This window comes from Drosophila suzukii, unplaced genomic scaffold (assembly GCF_043229965.1).
Source record: "Drosophila suzukii unplaced genomic scaffold, CBGP_Dsuzu_IsoJpt1.0 scf_4, whole genome shotgun sequence".
Lineage (NCBI taxonomy): Eukaryota > Metazoa > Arthropoda > Insecta > Diptera > Drosophilidae > Drosophila > Drosophila suzukii.
Window position 1 is genome coordinate 1270222 of NW_027255927.1, and position 17065 is coordinate 1287286.

Genomic DNA, 17065 nt, shown 5'->3' on the forward strand with positions numbered 1-17065 from the left:
TGAGATGAGTTGTGTGGGTAGGGAAGAGGTAGGTACAGAGCGTGTGGGTAGGGGTGTGTGTGAGCTATTTGTCGGAGGCGGCAGCACAAGCGCGACGTCGGTACTGCTACGGCGCAGATACCCGCTGACTGTCTGGGGCTACTTATTTGCGCTTCGTGTTGGGGGCTTGGTGGTAACCGGGCCGTGTCCAACTTCCACGCTTGTTTGTAGCTACCCTGGAGAACCAGGGCGCTCGCTATCCGCAACCTGCGACCCGTTCGGTAGCCTTCAGCTCGGCGCCCTCAGAGCCATCCCACTAGCTCCTTAGCCGAACCCCTGGATACTAGCTCTCACTAAAATATGTTCATGATTTTAGCCTGCAGAATTTAAGAAAGCTGTCGACAGTATCTAACAATTTTCTATTCTCAATCCTAACAGAAGCAGCGATGACCCTCGTTGTCGCCTTATTACTATACATCGTGTGGAGAAAAATAACCACACCACCGGTGCGGCCCCCGCGAAGAGTTGCTGATCTGCGGGACGTAGATTTTCGGAGGGGGAAGAGTTAACAACAGAGGGCTGGCAGCCCGTCTAATAAATAGGAGAGGGCTGACCGGCCGACTTCACCTTCCCCCCGCCGCGATGCCGACTCAGCACGGCAACATGCGGCGTCCGGGCACCGACCTATCTGCCCCCCGCACCCCGTGCCGATTCAGTACAGCGACATCCGCCGGCCTGCACGGGACCGCTCACTGTGCAAGTGGAGCACGGTGAGAACTGCAAGGTCGGCAAAACTTCAGCCGGCCGCTGACGCTGACGCCGACGTCGACGCCGGGACGGTCACTCACAGAGCTCTGGCGGGTGTCGGAGCAGCGATCGGAAGACAGAACTAATTGGACCGGCAAGCAGACTTAACTGGATAGCTTAATATTATTAAAGAAAGACAATTATAACGCAGGTATTTTTCTCAAGAACAACGCTGCTTGAGTCAGAAGCGTTCTGTGCCCGCGGCAAGTTCGATTCTCTCCCTGAACACCTTCCTAGACCAAAATGGCTAATTAGTGCATGCTGCCACGTAACGGCCTCCGAAAGTTTGCTTTATATGAACGACATCCTATGATCCTACCGTATTAAATTTCACTCCCGCAACTTCTGATAAAGTTTACGGTGGTAACCAGTTAGTGGTAGGTTTCACTCACTCCAGATATTGGATTCCGAGAATAAAGAACTTGGTGAGGCCGGTGACTAACTCCTGCAGGGTTTGCGTTATCCAAAAAAAAAAATAGCAAGTCATTTACGTACACAGGGACGGACTACGCGGGTCCTTTTGATATAATAAATTACACCGGAATAGCTTGTCCTTTCACAAAGGGGTATGTGTTGGTATTCGTCTGTTTTTCTACAAAGGCCATCCATCTAAAGCCTACATCCGACTTAACGCGTGAAAAATTTTTTCCGGTGTCCTCGCCAAGTCCAGTCCGACAATGGAAAGACCTTCGTCGGCGCTTTAGCCTTTCTTTCCCGAGACTTTCTGCAAGCCGTTAAGGAGTCTGTAACTGATGCGTATAGTCATCAGCAGCTCAACTGGCAATTTATTGCGCCTGGGGCACCCCATATGGGAACCCTGTGGGAAGCTGGTGTCAAGAGCTTCAAGACTTTGTTCTACAAGTCCCCAGCTACGAGAATGTATACTTTTAGTAGCAAAAACCGAGGCTTGTCTGGCTGCTAGCGTTGATACCAGGTCACTTTCTTGTCGGCGGACCCTTCTGTCCATTGTGGAACCCGAAGTAAAGGGAGAATCCAAATCTATTATAAACCGGTAGCAACACTTAAAGGCCCTCCATCACCAATTCCGTACTTGATGGAAGAACGAGTACCTTAACGAGCTCCACAAGCGCAACCAAATAACAACAAAAAAAGAAGAAGTTCCCACAGAAAATTGACGTTTCGGTGATATCCATCGTCATAATTCATCCTTGCCGACAACCAACGTGGGAGATGAGAGCGACAATTTGGTCGGAGGTCGACGAGGCGATCAAGCTGGAGGTGGTCCTTAAGATCAAGCCAAACGGACGGATCCGCACTCCTATCCGTGCGCTCAGTGAGAGCGGTTTCATCGGCCAGCAACCATCTCCCTGATCCTTGGCATTGACGTCTACCCTAAGGTTATGCAGCCGGGCTTCCACATGGACGGTGTTTGTGTGGATCCTCTCCGGAGTCTGTACGCAAACATGAGGCGTAGACGACTGGCCAGATCTCCGTCCCTTTTTGCAACGCTAGCGATTGCAAGGGGGGCGGAATGTTCAATCCCACCGAATCTGGACCACGGCACCGCTATCGCATTGCACCGCTCTCCCGCTCTGTTCCCATCACCCCGTCGTGAAGTCTCCACTGCGACGTTAGCAGAGAAGTCCGCGCAGTGTTGAAGACTGCCGACGGTCGCACAACAAGAGAGACATATATTCGGGGGTTCTCTCTCTCTCTCTGTCTTATAATGTGCCTGCAATCTGCGCTCTCAGAGACAAATTTCGGCCGATCCATTTTTTTTTGCGTCTCTCCGCTATGTTTGGCTTGCGATCAAAATTTTAGCGGAAAACGTTTTGTGGCGCAGCCACATGTAAATGCCCTAATATTTTATGAGCAATATTGTGTTTCGAAAAAAAAAAATATTGTTTTATAAAATTTAATTGTTTGAATTTACTTATAATGTTATGTTTATGTGTTAAACAGTACTCTTACAACGTAATGTTTTAGTTTGTTACAGAAATGTAGTCCGTTATATATATTTAAATATTTAAAACATTTTAATATTAACATTTTTAAAAAATTAATGTTGTGTTTTGACTTAAGAATTAAAAATATTTTAGTCGGATATGTTTCGCTTTATAAAGGGTATAGGGGCAGGGGCAAGCGACAACAGCGAAAATAAAACAAGTTCAATCAAGCAGACAATTTTAATTAGTTTTGTGATAAGAACTTATATTTATTGACCAAAACAAAGTTAGATAAGTGCTACCTTAAGTTTAACATGTTTTGCATTGATTTAACTTTAAAGTACGTAAATTTTAAAAGTTTTTTTTTTAGGTTTCACAAAATAACCTAGATCTAACATAACCTTGGTATATTTTGGTATTTTTTTCAATCAGAAGCTTTACTAAAGGCAAAACAATACTACTAATCCATCGGGGTCTATAACATTAATAATAAATAATGGGTATTTTTTCCCCTTAAATTATTTCAAAAGCAAAAAAAAAACAGTATTCAAAAATACCGAACTCGGTCCAAATTATACATATACATACATATACCAAAAAGGATAAGTACCAATGTTTTTTTCAAGGGTGATATACAAACTCTTTTATCACCGTACCTTATCCGTATTAAAATTAATTACCCAAATAGGTCCACTTTATGGCATGTGCGTTGGAAGTGATAACAACAAGTTGTCTATTGCACCTGCAGTAGTCCCAGGCATATTCGTTGATCCGCCCACACCCGAACTAAACGCTAAGGCTTTGTCGCCCCGAAAAAAGGGTCACCCGTGCAAACGTCAAAATGGCACTAACAGCTTCCCAAATTGCTCTAAGCTAATTACAAAAGATCTGGTGCTGAGATCACGGATATGATTGCCCAAGCTCCCCAAGTTACTACACAGACCTACATTTCCTCTGGCTGTCGGCTGCCTCCGTGCGATACCGAGGTTTTCATCGGAGATTATCTGCGTTGGTCATCCTATCTGATCCACCTCATGCCCTTTTAAAACCTGAGGTCCTGGATTTGGTGAGGCTTAAAAGGGCGTTGCGTCGCAGATTTATGCGTTCTCGAGACCCTGCTGACAAAAGAGAATATCGTCGTGCTGAGGACGATCTTAAAAAACTTTTGCTTAGAACGAAGAGTGAAAACTTTGCTGATATGCTCCGCAATGCCGATCCCACAAAGCCGTATGGATTCAATCTCTGGAAATTAACAAAAAAAAATGTATCAGATCAATTTTCACTACCAAGAATAGACGATATTCTTGACCAATTAGGTAGAGCTAAATACTTTTCATGTCTAGATCTATTGTCAGGATTTCATCAAATAGAACTCGAAGAAACGTCTAGAAATATAACGTCCTTTTCCACCAGCAATGGCTCCTATCACTTCACGCGATTACCTTATGGTTTAAAAATAGCGCCAAATTATTTCCAAAGAATGATGCCAACTGTATTTTCGGTTATCGAACCTTCCCAGGCATTCTTGTATATGGATGACCTAATTGTCATCGGTTGTTCAGAAGAACACATTATTAAAAATCATACTAAGGTATTTTGCCAGACAGTGAGAAATACGATGTAATAAAAAAATACCCAGTCCCAATGGACGCAGACAGCGCTAGAAGATTCTTTGCATTTTGAAATTACTACAGTCGTTTTATTAAACATTCTCTGATTACTCACGTCACATAACTAGATTATGTAAAAAGAATGTTAAGCTTGAATCCACAGATAAATATCAAAACGCATTCGAATACCTTAAAATGATTGATGAAACCCACACTACTGCAATATACAGATTTTAATAAAGAATTTTGTATAACAACAGATGAAAGCAAACAAGCGTGTGAAGCCGCTCTTACCTAAGATTACAATATCACCCAGCATATCACCCTATGCATCAAGATCATTTACAAAAGGAGAAAGCAACAAAAATACAACTGAACAAGAGTTAGCAGCTATCCACTGGGCGATAAATTATTTTCGACCATATATTTATGGAAGACATATCACAGTCAAAACAGACCATAGGCCATTAACTTACTTATTTTCAATGACAAGCCCGAGCTCAAAATATTTAAACGAATAATAAAATTCTGAGAGTCACTACCAGAAACCAAAGTAAACAGAAAAATTCCTGCGCAGGAAAAGAAAAGAAAAAAAAGGTATGCCTAGGCAAACTCCAAATAAAGCTTATCAGCCCAACGTATGCAAAGTCATTGTAAGTGACGAGGTACGTAAAGTAGTGACCTTGCGAATAACAGATTCACTATGCTTACTAAAGCATGGGAAAAAAATTATAGCAAGAATTTATGTTAGCGATATATAGACCAATGGAATTCTCGACTTCTTTCAAAGGATTGAAAAAGAAGCCGGTATACTAAGTATCAGCCAGCTCATAGTGGCACCGAGCGAAAAGATCTTTGACCATCTCAATGGAATCATTTGAAATAATGTGCAATAAAAACTTACAATCCTTAAGCGTAGCGCTACTCAAGCCGGAGACCCTATTATCAAATAATAATAAAAGAAAGAAGCATTAATGTTTACAATCGGTCCCTTACAAGGAGGTCATACAGGCATAGCTAGAACATTAGCAAAAATAAAAAGGCATTATTATTGGAAAAATATGACCGGAGATATAACAAATAATATAAGAAAATGCCCAAAATGCTAAAGATCAAAAACGACCAAACATACAAAGACACCGTAGACTATTACTGAAACGGCTTCTGACAGGGTAATTGTGGATACGATCGGTCCACTACCTTAATCCGAACAAGGAAATGAATATGCAGTAACATCTGCGATTTTACTAAATACTTTGTGGCAATACCAATTCAAAACAAAAGTGGAAAAACCGTAGCAAAAGCTATATTCGAAGATTTTATTAAAAACAGATTGGGATATAAGGCTCCAATACTTTGTATATTGTTTCAACACAACCCCCTTTACGGCTCATGACTATTGTTCATATGAGTTAATTTTTGGTAAAACTTCAAATTTACCAAAACATTTTAATAGTATAGACAAAATAAAACCACTATATAATATAGATGACTACGCTATGGAATATAAGTTTAGACTAGAACAAGCATTTAAAAGAGCTAGATTAATGTTATAATCTCATAAGCAGGAACAAAAAAATTCCAATTAAAAAAATAATTACCTATGATTTAAGAACAGGAGATCAGGGATTTTGAAACAGGGCATAAGCTAAACTTTAAATATACTGGACCCTACAAGAATGAAAGTATAGAAGAAAAAGATAACATAATAATTTCAAATAATGACTTGCAGCTATAATTATTAAATTTAAAACAAGGAAGAACGCTATAGTCGAGTACCTCGACTATCAGATACCCGTTACTCAGCTATATGGAGATATGCAAGCAGCAAAGCGAGATTAAAATGCGCCACCTACCGGAGGTATACAGATTTAAGCGTTATGGGCGTTAGAGTGGGCGTGGCAAATTTTTTTTTGATCAATCGATAGGTATCGACGAGACCAATACATTTCAGTTAAAATTTTTTATCTAGCATGAAAATTGTGGCCGTCACAGGTTTTCGCGGTTTGTGGGCGTTATTGTATTGGTGAGAACAATACATTTCAGTTAAAATTTTTATTCTAGCATCAAAACTGTAGGAGCCACAGTTTTGGGTGGTTTGTGGGCGTTAGAGTGGGCGTGGCACTGTGCTGAAACAAACTTGCGCTGCGTAAGAAGCTCAGGAATCTGCACGCCAAATCTCAATAGCCTAGCTCCCATAGTTTCCGAGATCTCAGCGTTCATCTGGACGGACAGACAGACGGACAGACGGACAGACGGACATGGCTAGATCGACTCGGCTAGTGATCCTGATCAAGAATATATATACTTTGTGGGGTCGGAAACGCTTCCTTCTGCCTGTTACATACTTTCCGACGAATCTCGTATACCCTTTTACTCTACGAGTAACGGGTATAAAAAACAAAAAATTGTATTCCCAATAGTATAAGATAATATGTCAAAAAACACCGAAGCTATAATTTGGCTAGATCGACTCGTCTAGTCATGCTGATCAAGAATATATATACTTTATGGGGTCGGAAACGTCTCCTTCACTGCGTTGCAAACTTCTGACTGAAATCAATATACCCTCTGCAAGGGTATAAAAACAAGGAAGAACGATATAGTCGAGTACCTCGACTATCAGATACCCGCTAAAGGGTCAAAATGGAAATGGAGATATGCAAGCAGCAAAGCGAGACTGAAATGCGACACCTACCCCTGATCTCAATATATGGTTATGTGGGCGGTAGACAGATTTAAGCGTTATGGGCGTTAGAGTGGGTGTGGCAATCTGGGCCAATAGATAGGTATTGACGAAACTAATACATTTCAGTTATAATTTTTTGACAATCATGAAAATTGTGAGCGCCACAGGCTTGGGCGGCTTGTGGGCGTTAGAGAGGGCTTGGCATATTCGCGTAACAAACTTGCGCTGCGCTCAAGGATACGGAATCTAAATCTGAAGTCCCAATTCTCTATCTTTGATATTTTCCGATATATCCGCGTTCATAGTTACAATTTTTGTGGGCGGTTTGTGGGCGTTAAATTGGGCGTGGGACGCTGCTGGAACAAACTTGCGCTGCGTAAGAAGCTTAGGAATCTGCATGCCAAATCTCAATAGCCTAGCTTTAATAGTTTCCGGGATCTCGGGGTTCATCCGGACGGACAGACAGACGGACATGGCTAGATCTTGATCTATATCAAGAATATACAGTGGCTCGCAGCTTATTGCGTGCAGTTACCTAAAACAAAGTTCTAGTCGTTATTCCTGCTAAACTGAAAAGGATATCAGAAAAATTTAAATACAGTACATTAATAGGGAATATTAGCATGTTTATTGAACGAAAGCGATTTTCTTAATCATAAAAACAAAAAAGTAATTTAATAAAAACAAAATGTACAGGCTTTTTCCATGCCGCAGCTTATTTCGTGCAGTATGTTTAAAGTAAAAAAATTGAACATGTATCCTAAAAATCGCAGATTTTATTATTTGTTCGTACCCAAAGGTACTCAACATGACAACACCCAACAAATCAAGCAGTAGCCAAGTTGGGAACAGTACCAGGCGCACAGTAGCACCCACTGCATAAGAGAATTGCTGATCAGCATGTTATATGTCTCACTAACTCACCGTTTCACCGACTCAACGGCACACTGACCGGCCAATGCAGTCAGCACAATTTGCAGCGTCTGCCGAGCCAACTACACAAACTGCTACCATAATCAAAACTCCCTGACCTACCTACCTACTTTAGAATATAGCGTACTTCACTAATCATTACACTAAGCTTCCGTCTTCCAAGAAGTATATAAACATGTACCAAATGAAGAATAAATCAGTTATCAACGCATCTCATAACTCTGCGGTTCTACTTCCTAACTCTGGGAATAGGGCTCGTAGTACACTATCTCCACTAGCAGCTAACCTACGTTAGCTCAACCTCAACGCAGTTCCGCATCGCCTGTGGTCCGGCAACGCAGTAACCATCGTTACCATTGCCGCGACGCGATCGTTCTGCCAGCAAAGCGTCCCCGTGCCAGCGACAAATGCTCATTACCCCTTTGTCCCGCGGTGTGACCCGGAAGTTTCATTCATTGAGGAAACAAGTCACACAAGAATCGATTTACACAATCGATTACTAGACACACAAAACGACCTGCAAGGGAAAATCCAACAGCTCATTAAGAATTATGGCAAGGATTCTGCCGACCGACGCCACGGAGACGGCTATTATTCCGGTAAGCTAAATCAGTTAAACGATCTCTGGCGGAAGTTTTGCGACCTAGACGAAGAAGTCCAGCAAGCGGCACTACCCACTGGAAGTGAGTACTCTTCACATAGTAGCACTTAAAGAGCTGGTCGAAAAATATCAGAATATCTTTCTGGACAACATGCCGACTGGAAGCGGGCTTCCGAAGGCCCCCAGACGAACTTCGGCCAACATCAAGTTCACAACAAAAGATCAAGTCAAAGGAGATTCCGCAATTGACACGGTGATCAGGGAAGATGCAACGAATTGGAGTCATCATCAACATTAGCCTCGAACGCCCCAACTGTCACCCCAGCCTTACAAAGGCACCTGCATCTTCATTGGGCGTTACTGAGGCAAGCCCACGACGAATTGGATAGCACACCTGGGGCCGCAGCTCTGGCAGAAGCAGAGCTAGCCCAATTCCACACATTATACGAGGAATACGAAATGAACCTGCTACGAGAAAACGACGCGCCAATGAGCCTAAACTTGGCACTTCCGCCAATTAGCATTCCAGAGTTCAACGGCGAGTATCTAGACTGGCCACGGTTCCATGATCTCTTTGTGGAATTGGTACATAACAAACCATATTCGGCCAGTCAAAAACTACATATTCTACAGAGTTCGCTTCGTGGTGAAGCGAGGAACGTCTTGACAGACACAGCCTTCTCACAGGGTGGCTATGACGACACCTGGTTGCGGTTGAAGGCCAGGTACCAGAACGGGAAAATACTAGTATTCGCCGCCATAGCAAAAATTATTGACCATAGACGTATAGACGGCTCATCGCGCCAACTAAGGGTCTTACATGACTCTATCAAAAACTCAATGAGTATTCTCCAAAACCTCGATGTCACCAAAAAATCCTAGGATCCAATCCTGTGTTTTATTATCAGAAGAAAACTAGACCAGCAGTCTCTAGCTGCTCTGAAGAATTCAGCGGATGCACCAACGGAAATTCCAACGTAATGGAGTGTACTGACGTTTATTGAGCGGCGCTCTTGCATGCTGGAGACGATAAGCGCTCAACCTACAGCAACACTCCGCCATCAGTCAGTTCACAACGAAGAAAGCTGTAAGATTTGTCACCTAGGACAACATAATCTTAGAGCATGTAGCCGTATCCAGGAAATGGACCCCAAAGCACGGCGTCAAGCCATTATTCAAGTAGGAGCATGCACAAATTGTTTGTCTACAGCTCATAAGGTTGAAAACTGTGGATCACCGACCACTTGTCGAGTCTGCCAGCAACGGCATCATTCACTGTTACACCAAGGACCGACTAGCAATCCAGTGGCCGGCGCAGTAACCATTGCAGGCTACGACGACGTAGGAGGATATACTCTGCTCGCGACCGCCAAGGTCTCATAACAAGGGCCAAACGGTCAATTACAAACATGTCGCGCTGTAATAGATGGTGGATCACAGGTGAATCTTATCTCAAGAAGAATGGCAGATCTGCTATCTCTTAAGGAAAGGTCACCGATTGAAATATCTGGAATCGGAGGAAAGATATCAACAGCAATTAGATCAACACTAAAGCTCTCATCATGTACATCAGGGTTTGAAAAACTATTAGAGGTATTTATTATGCCCACAGTCATTACAGACCAACCGTCAGTACCGATTACAACCGATCTTAATATTCCCGAGGGACTGCCGTTAGCAGATCCTGACTTTCGGCAACCAGGACCCATTGACCTAACTTTAGGGGTTAAAGTATTTTCTCGTGTAATTACCGGTGAACGTCTTGAACTAGGACCTAATAAACCTTTGGCACAAGGCACTAGGCTTGGTTATGTAATCACAGGTTATCTCAATAAAGAAGCCTCATCTGGTACGGAAATCAAGCCTATTCTGGTAGAAGGCAGAGGGGATTTTGCAGGAGCCAACGAAAGATAAAAGTCCGATGAATATAGAACCGACTTCTCATCAATTTAAAACCTACAAGAAGGCTGACTTTGGTTCAACATTTCTAAACTTAACCAAGAAATATCTTAGTTTTGTTGCAGAACGTCCACATACCATAGACGTGCCAAATGATCAAGTTCTACGAGGGCACAATTTCAGTCCCCACGGTAATGTCAATTTTATCGCAAAGGGGAGTGTTAAGCAGCATCAAGAAGATGTGAAGGGCCTCAATCACAAACATAAACCGCAGTTGAAAGAAAAATCCACCTTGGTCAATGATTTGTTAGGTGCTTCCTATACAGTTCGGTCAGGGGCTGAGCGACATCACGACTTAATTGAGGGTACCCATCAATGGGGGGGAGAATGTTCGTACCCAAAGGTACTCAACATGACCACACCCAACAAATCAAGCAGTAGCCAAGTTGGGAACAGTACCAGGCGCACAGTAGCACCCACTGCATAAGAGAATTGCTGATCAGCATGTTATATGTTTCACTAAATCACCGTCTCACCGACCCAACGGCACTCTGACCGGCCAATGCAGTCAGCACAATTTGCAGCGTCTGCCGAGCCAACTACACAAACTGCTACCATAATCAAAACTCCCTGACCTACCTACCTACTTTAGAATATAGCGTACTTCACTAATCATTACACTAAACTTCCGTCTTCCAAGTAGTATATAAACATGTACCAAATGAAGAATAAATCAGTTATCAACGCATCTCATAACTCCGCGGGTCTACTTCCTACCTCTGGGAATAGGGCTCGTAATACACTATCTCCACTAGCAGCTAACCTTCGTTAGCTCAACCTCAACGCAGTTCCGCATCACCTGTGGTCCGGCAACGCAGTAACCATCGTTACCATTGCCCTAAGCCCCAGTACAGTACAGTACATCATCCAAAGGTTTGTCCGAGAGAACCGCATTGTAGATAAAGGCCGAAAAGGTCCAAATAAAATTTTTAATGATCATGAATTGTCATCGTATTGTCCGGAAAATTAAGGAAAACTTCAAGCTATCGGCTCCAAAAATAGCTGCAGAGGTCGAGGACGAAATGGGGAAGAAGTGTAGTCCTGATACGGTGCGTCGTGTGCTTCACGATAATAACTTCAATAGTTGAGTAGCACGAAAGAAGCCATTTACTAGTAAGACAAATATTGCTGCTCGGCTAAAGTTTACAAAGGAGCACATACTTTTACCAATTTCGTTCTGGGTTGACGTTATCTTTGCTGAGGAGTTAAAATTTAACATTGGTTCAGATGGACGACAATTTGTGTGGCGGCGACCAAGTACAAAGTTGGAGAACATGCACCTGAAACCTACGGTCAAACATGGCGGGGGTCACGTCATGGTTTCGACCTGTATGGCAGCCTCTGGCGTGAACAACCTCATTTTCATTGATGGCATCATGGACACCAACATGTACCTCAACATTTTAAAGGAGAATTTACTGCAATCTGCTGAAAACTTAAGAAAATCGCTTTCATTCAATAAACATGTTAATATTCCCTGTTAATATACTGCACTTAAATTTTTCTGATATCTTTCTTAGTTTAGCAGAGATAACGACTATAACTTTTTTTAGGTAGCTGCACGAAATAAGCTGCGAGCCACTGTATATACTTTATGGAGTCGGAAACGCTTCCCTCTGCCTGTTACATAGTTTCCGACTAATCAAGTATAACCTTTTACTTTACGACTAACGGTATGTATATATCACGTATGGCCATACATAAAATAAGAACCATAACTATAATAGACAGAATATATATATATAAAAAAAAAGGATACATTCTGAATCAAAAAAAAAAATAATATAAAAAAAAAAAAAAAAAATATGTTCCTTTATCCTTTATATACATATTCTGAGAAAATAAATTCATAGAATTACGTTATTTTTTAAAAGGAGGGAGATATAGTATGATCACATATCGAGTGCACACTGTACTCAGTGTTATGCATTTATATAGGTTCAAACACATTGTAGCACTTGGCCACAATACTTACATTCAAATCTGCGACCCAAGCAGTTCCTCAAGTGCTAGGTAATATGACCGCTGTTGAGTGCACTTGGACTGGATATTGCAGAGTTAGCATAATTGCCATGCGCGATCGCTCTGTCTCCAAGTGAACATAGTACCCCTCTCTTCCGCGGCGACCCTCCGTCAGCCTTACATATATATAAACATTTATCCATAAGCGTCGACCGCCGCTCTGCCGACGTCTCTGCCGACATAGTTGAGCGATCGTTAGCCTATTCCTTAAAAATGCGTTAATGGAGCTCAAATGCATTACATTCTCAAAAAAATCCGGAAACGCTAAGTATAAAAATCGACTAACACTGGAAATCTGAATCGATTTGCCTGTACGGTCCCACTTTCCGCAGCAGCGAGTTAAACTGACTTTTTCCCTTCTCTTTTCTACACGTGTATATCTTATGGAGAAAAATATAAGGGCCTTACAATCCTTGTCAAAATTTCAGTGCTTCCTCTCCCGTTTCTCTTTCACAAGACGCACACCACATTAATCACAGCATCTTCAGTGCGATCGCCAATTTGTAATAATAAAATAATTTTTTGTTTAAAAAAATAAAAATTAAAATTCGAGGATTCGAAAATATTTAATTTGCGGTCCAACCGATGCCTTAAGGATTTAAAATGTCATAGTCGGATAAGTTTCGCGTTAAAAAGGGTATAGGGGCATAGGCACGAGCCAACAGCGAAAATAAAACAAATTTAATCAAGTTTACTTTGAAAGGGAAGCAGACAATTTAAATTGTACGCACCGAAACCTATTAATTTTGTTATAAAAACTGAAATATATTGACCAAATCAAAGTCAGGTAAGTTCTATCTAGAGTTAAATTTTAAATGTGTTTTTTGGTTTTCACAAAATAGTAGGTCTAACCTAACCTTGGTATATTTTGGTATTTTTTCTACAATCAGAAGTTTAAGTAAAGGCAAAATAATCTCTGTCGGGGTCTATAATACATACTTGGTATTTTTTCCACCTCAAGTTATTTCAAATCAAAAATAATACCAGCACTCAAAAATACCAAACTCGGTCCAAGTTATACCACAGTACACTATACACAAAAATTTTCCAATGGTGATATGCAAACTCTTATTGCCGTTTCTAATCCGAATTAAAATTAAATAAAAGTATCCAAATCGGTCCGTGCTCTAATTTCTATTCGTTCTAAGGTCAATTTTTGGCATTTCCGTTGGAAGTGATAACAACATGTTGTCTATTCCACCTGCAGTAGTCCCAGGTAAATCCATAGATCCGCCCACACCCGAAGTAAACGCCAAGTCTTCGTCGCCCCGAAAATGGGTCACCCGAGCAAACTTCAAAATGACACTAGCAGCTTCCCAAACTGCTCTAAACAAATTACAAAAGATCTGGTGCTCAGATTGTGGATATGATAGCCCTGCGTTGGTCGACCTTTAGGGATCTGTTTACGGCCTTTTATATAAATAACCTAAGGCTGACGACGGTCGAAAAACTGTAACACGTGAATGGAAAAACAAGTGGCGATGCACACAACATAGTTTCGAGCTTCCCCTTACCAACGATGGCTTTCGCTCAGCCTGCGCTAACCTAATTGAGCGTTTCGAAAACAAGCGATTGTTAGTAAATAATCAGTTAAAAAGTCTTTTCAATGTGCAGTCTGTTAATCAGGAATCTGGGTCAGTTAGCCGTGAACTTCAAATCGCTATCCAGGGTTGCCTTACGGCGTTAAAAATGTCCGAAATTCACCCAAGCCCGAAGGATGTGACCTTTGTAAGAAGGAAAACCGTCCTGTCCGCACGTGTGCACGATTTCTACAGATGACGGTCGACGAGAAGTCGGCATGTATAAAGAGAAAGCAGCTGTGTCTGATCTGGTTCGCATGAGGGCATCAACTGCGTGGTTGCTAAATCACTCATAGTTGCTTTACGCCATCACACCCTACAACACATAGGCAACTTCTCCTCATCGCCTTCAAATCCTTCTCCGAGACCCAGATCAAGACCAAATACATCTGCCACTTGGGGTTTGAGTTTTAAAGCTCGTGCCCTGTTAGATTCAGGATCGGAGGCAACTTTTATATCTGAGCGGCTGTTCAAATTAATTAAGTTGCCTCACCAACTAATCCGAGCCCAAGTAAAAAGCTGAAAGGCTCCAAGGCCAAACCAGATTTCCGCCTTACGAATTTATTAAATAAAAACTTATCCAATTAAAATCTTAACCGTCACCCCGTTGTTACTTAAAAACCCCAAAACCTTGAATCGATTTTTTAACATGGAGGAAATGAAGGCAGCTCTTACTAAATTTGAGGCAACCTTGGCCTTGTTGCTTGGCCAGATGGTCGATGTTAGTGAGGATGTGAAAAAAGTTAGTGACAAGGTAGTGAGCCTAGAGGAGGCTCGAGAAAAGGTTAACGAAGTTGCTCCCCAATCAAAGCCCTTGACTGCCGCCCGTACGGAGTACGAGTTAAAAGAGATAGCTAGATTGCCAGATTGTGTAAAAGAATTGCAGGTGTTCCAGGGCGAAGCTGGTGGCTACGACCTTTGGATGGGTAGAGCGGAGGCCATTCTGAACGATTACGAAATATTCAAAGAAAGACCTCTCTATCGCTCTATAGTCGTTAGCATTAGGCAAAAGATTAGGGGTAATGCCGAGACGACCCTTTTGTCATACAACGTGGCAGAAGACGACTGGCCCGAGACGAAACGCGTCCTAATGCTCCATTACGCCGATAAGCGGGATCTGCGCACACTGGAATGGATGGGGCAAATGACTCAGGGGACGAAGACTATGGAAGCATTTTACTCGGGAATAAATGCTCATCAAAACGGTAACCAGAACCCGGAAATTCTTTGTGCGCTCGTCGAAACCTATAGGGACAGAGCCTTGGATGTTTTTATCAGAGGTCTGAGCGGTGACCTCTCTAAGCTACTAGTAATTCGCGGCCCAAAGAGTTTGCCAGAGGCCTACGCAAGCTGTTTAGAGTTACAGAATCTGACCTCAATGAATCATGTCACATACCCTAGTAAGTTTTCATCCCCTCAGCCTTACCGCCAAAAGTACTCTTGGCCCCAACCTAACTACTCTTCTTATAATAACCAATACCAGTATCAGGACGCAGGCAGGAATTATCAGCCCCCGCACAGATATTCAAATCCCCGAGCAATCAAAATGAAGCCCCACCAGTCCGGCCACTCCTATCGCTCAAACCAGGGTAACGATAATCCGAGCGTTAAGCGCAGCCCCAGCACCTCATCTAACCTTTACCCTTTCCGGAAATCCCAAAGATTGTATCAGTTAAATGCTGCCCCATCCTCGGGTGAGGCCGTTTTGAGCCAGCATGAAGAAAAATCCGTCAGTGAGTCTTACTACGATGAAGCCTTACCCGACAATCAGGCAGGCCACCAACCTCACACGGAGGCTGGTAGTACCGGGGCGGTAAATTTTATGGCCGACGCCTCTCTAGCGTTCCATACATAGATTATGGCGTGAATGATGGGGCTGAGCTGCAGTTTCTGATAGACACTGGCGCGAATAAGAACTTCATTAGCCCCCAGATAGCCGAGGGATGCAAGCCCTTGTCGAAACCCTTCCCGGTTCAATCCGCTGGAGGGGAGATTAAAATAACGCATCAACTGACCGGACCATTCTTCAGACCCATAGGTAATAACTCGCCGTTCACCTTCTTTGTTCTCCCAGGTTTAACTGCCTTCCATGGCATTATTGGGGACGACACCTTAAAGTCCCTTAAAGCAGGTATTGATAGGAAAAATGATTCTTTAACAATAACACCAGGAGTAAAAATTCCGCTACTTGCCATGCCTTCCTTAGGTGTCCATTCCCTAATCGACAGTGAACACCCAGTAGAAGTGAAGGAATGCCTCGGATCCCTGATTTCCGAATTCTCTACGATTTTTGATCCACTCTCGCCAGGCGAGGCCGTGGACACAAGTGTTCGGGCTGAAATACGAACAAGTACCCAGGAACCCATATATTCAAAAAGCTACCCTTACCCCGCGAACATGATGGGGGAAGTGGAAAACCCGGTCGACGAGCTCCTGCGCGAGGGAATAATTAGACCCTCCAAAAGCCCCTACAATAGACCGATATGGGTAGTCCCAAAAAAACCAAAGCCAAACGGAGAAAAACAATACCGAATGGTGATAGATTTCAAACGTCTCAACGCAGACACCATCTCCGACACCTACCCAATCCCTGATATAACATCTACCTTGTCCAGTCTGGGGGAGGCAAAACTATTCACCACTCTTGACTTAACGTCCGGGTTCCACCAAATTCACATGAAGGAATCCGACATACCTAAAACGGCATTTTCTACCCTGAACGGGAAACATGAGTTTCTGCGCCTGCCATTCGGGTTGAAAAACGCCCCGGCCATTTTCCAAAGAATGATCGAGGACGTATTACGAGAGCACATCGGTAAAATTTGCTACGTATACATCGACGATATTATTGTCTTTAGTAAAGACTACGAGTCCCACTGGCGTAACCTTCGCGCCGTATTTGAAAAATTGAGGCAGGCCAAGTTACAAGTGAATTTGGAAAAGACACAGTTTTTGCGCACCCAGGTTGAATTTCTGGG

At 42.7% G+C, this 17065-nt stretch overlaps 1 long non-coding RNA gene across 2 annotated transcripts in view; it reads left to right on the forward strand.

The window, feature by feature from the left end:
* The window catches only part of LOC139354885 (uncharacterized), a 61606-nt gene extending 58860 nt beyond the window's left edge, over window positions 1–2746 (forward strand). For both annotated transcript variants that reach the window (XR_011605726.1, XR_011605725.1), the window contains one exon: window positions 418–2746. This is a non-coding gene — a long non-coding RNA (uncharacterized lncRNA). The remainder of the gene's footprint in view (window positions 1–417) is intronic.
* The last annotated feature ends 14319 nt before the right edge of the window (window positions 2747–17065 follow it).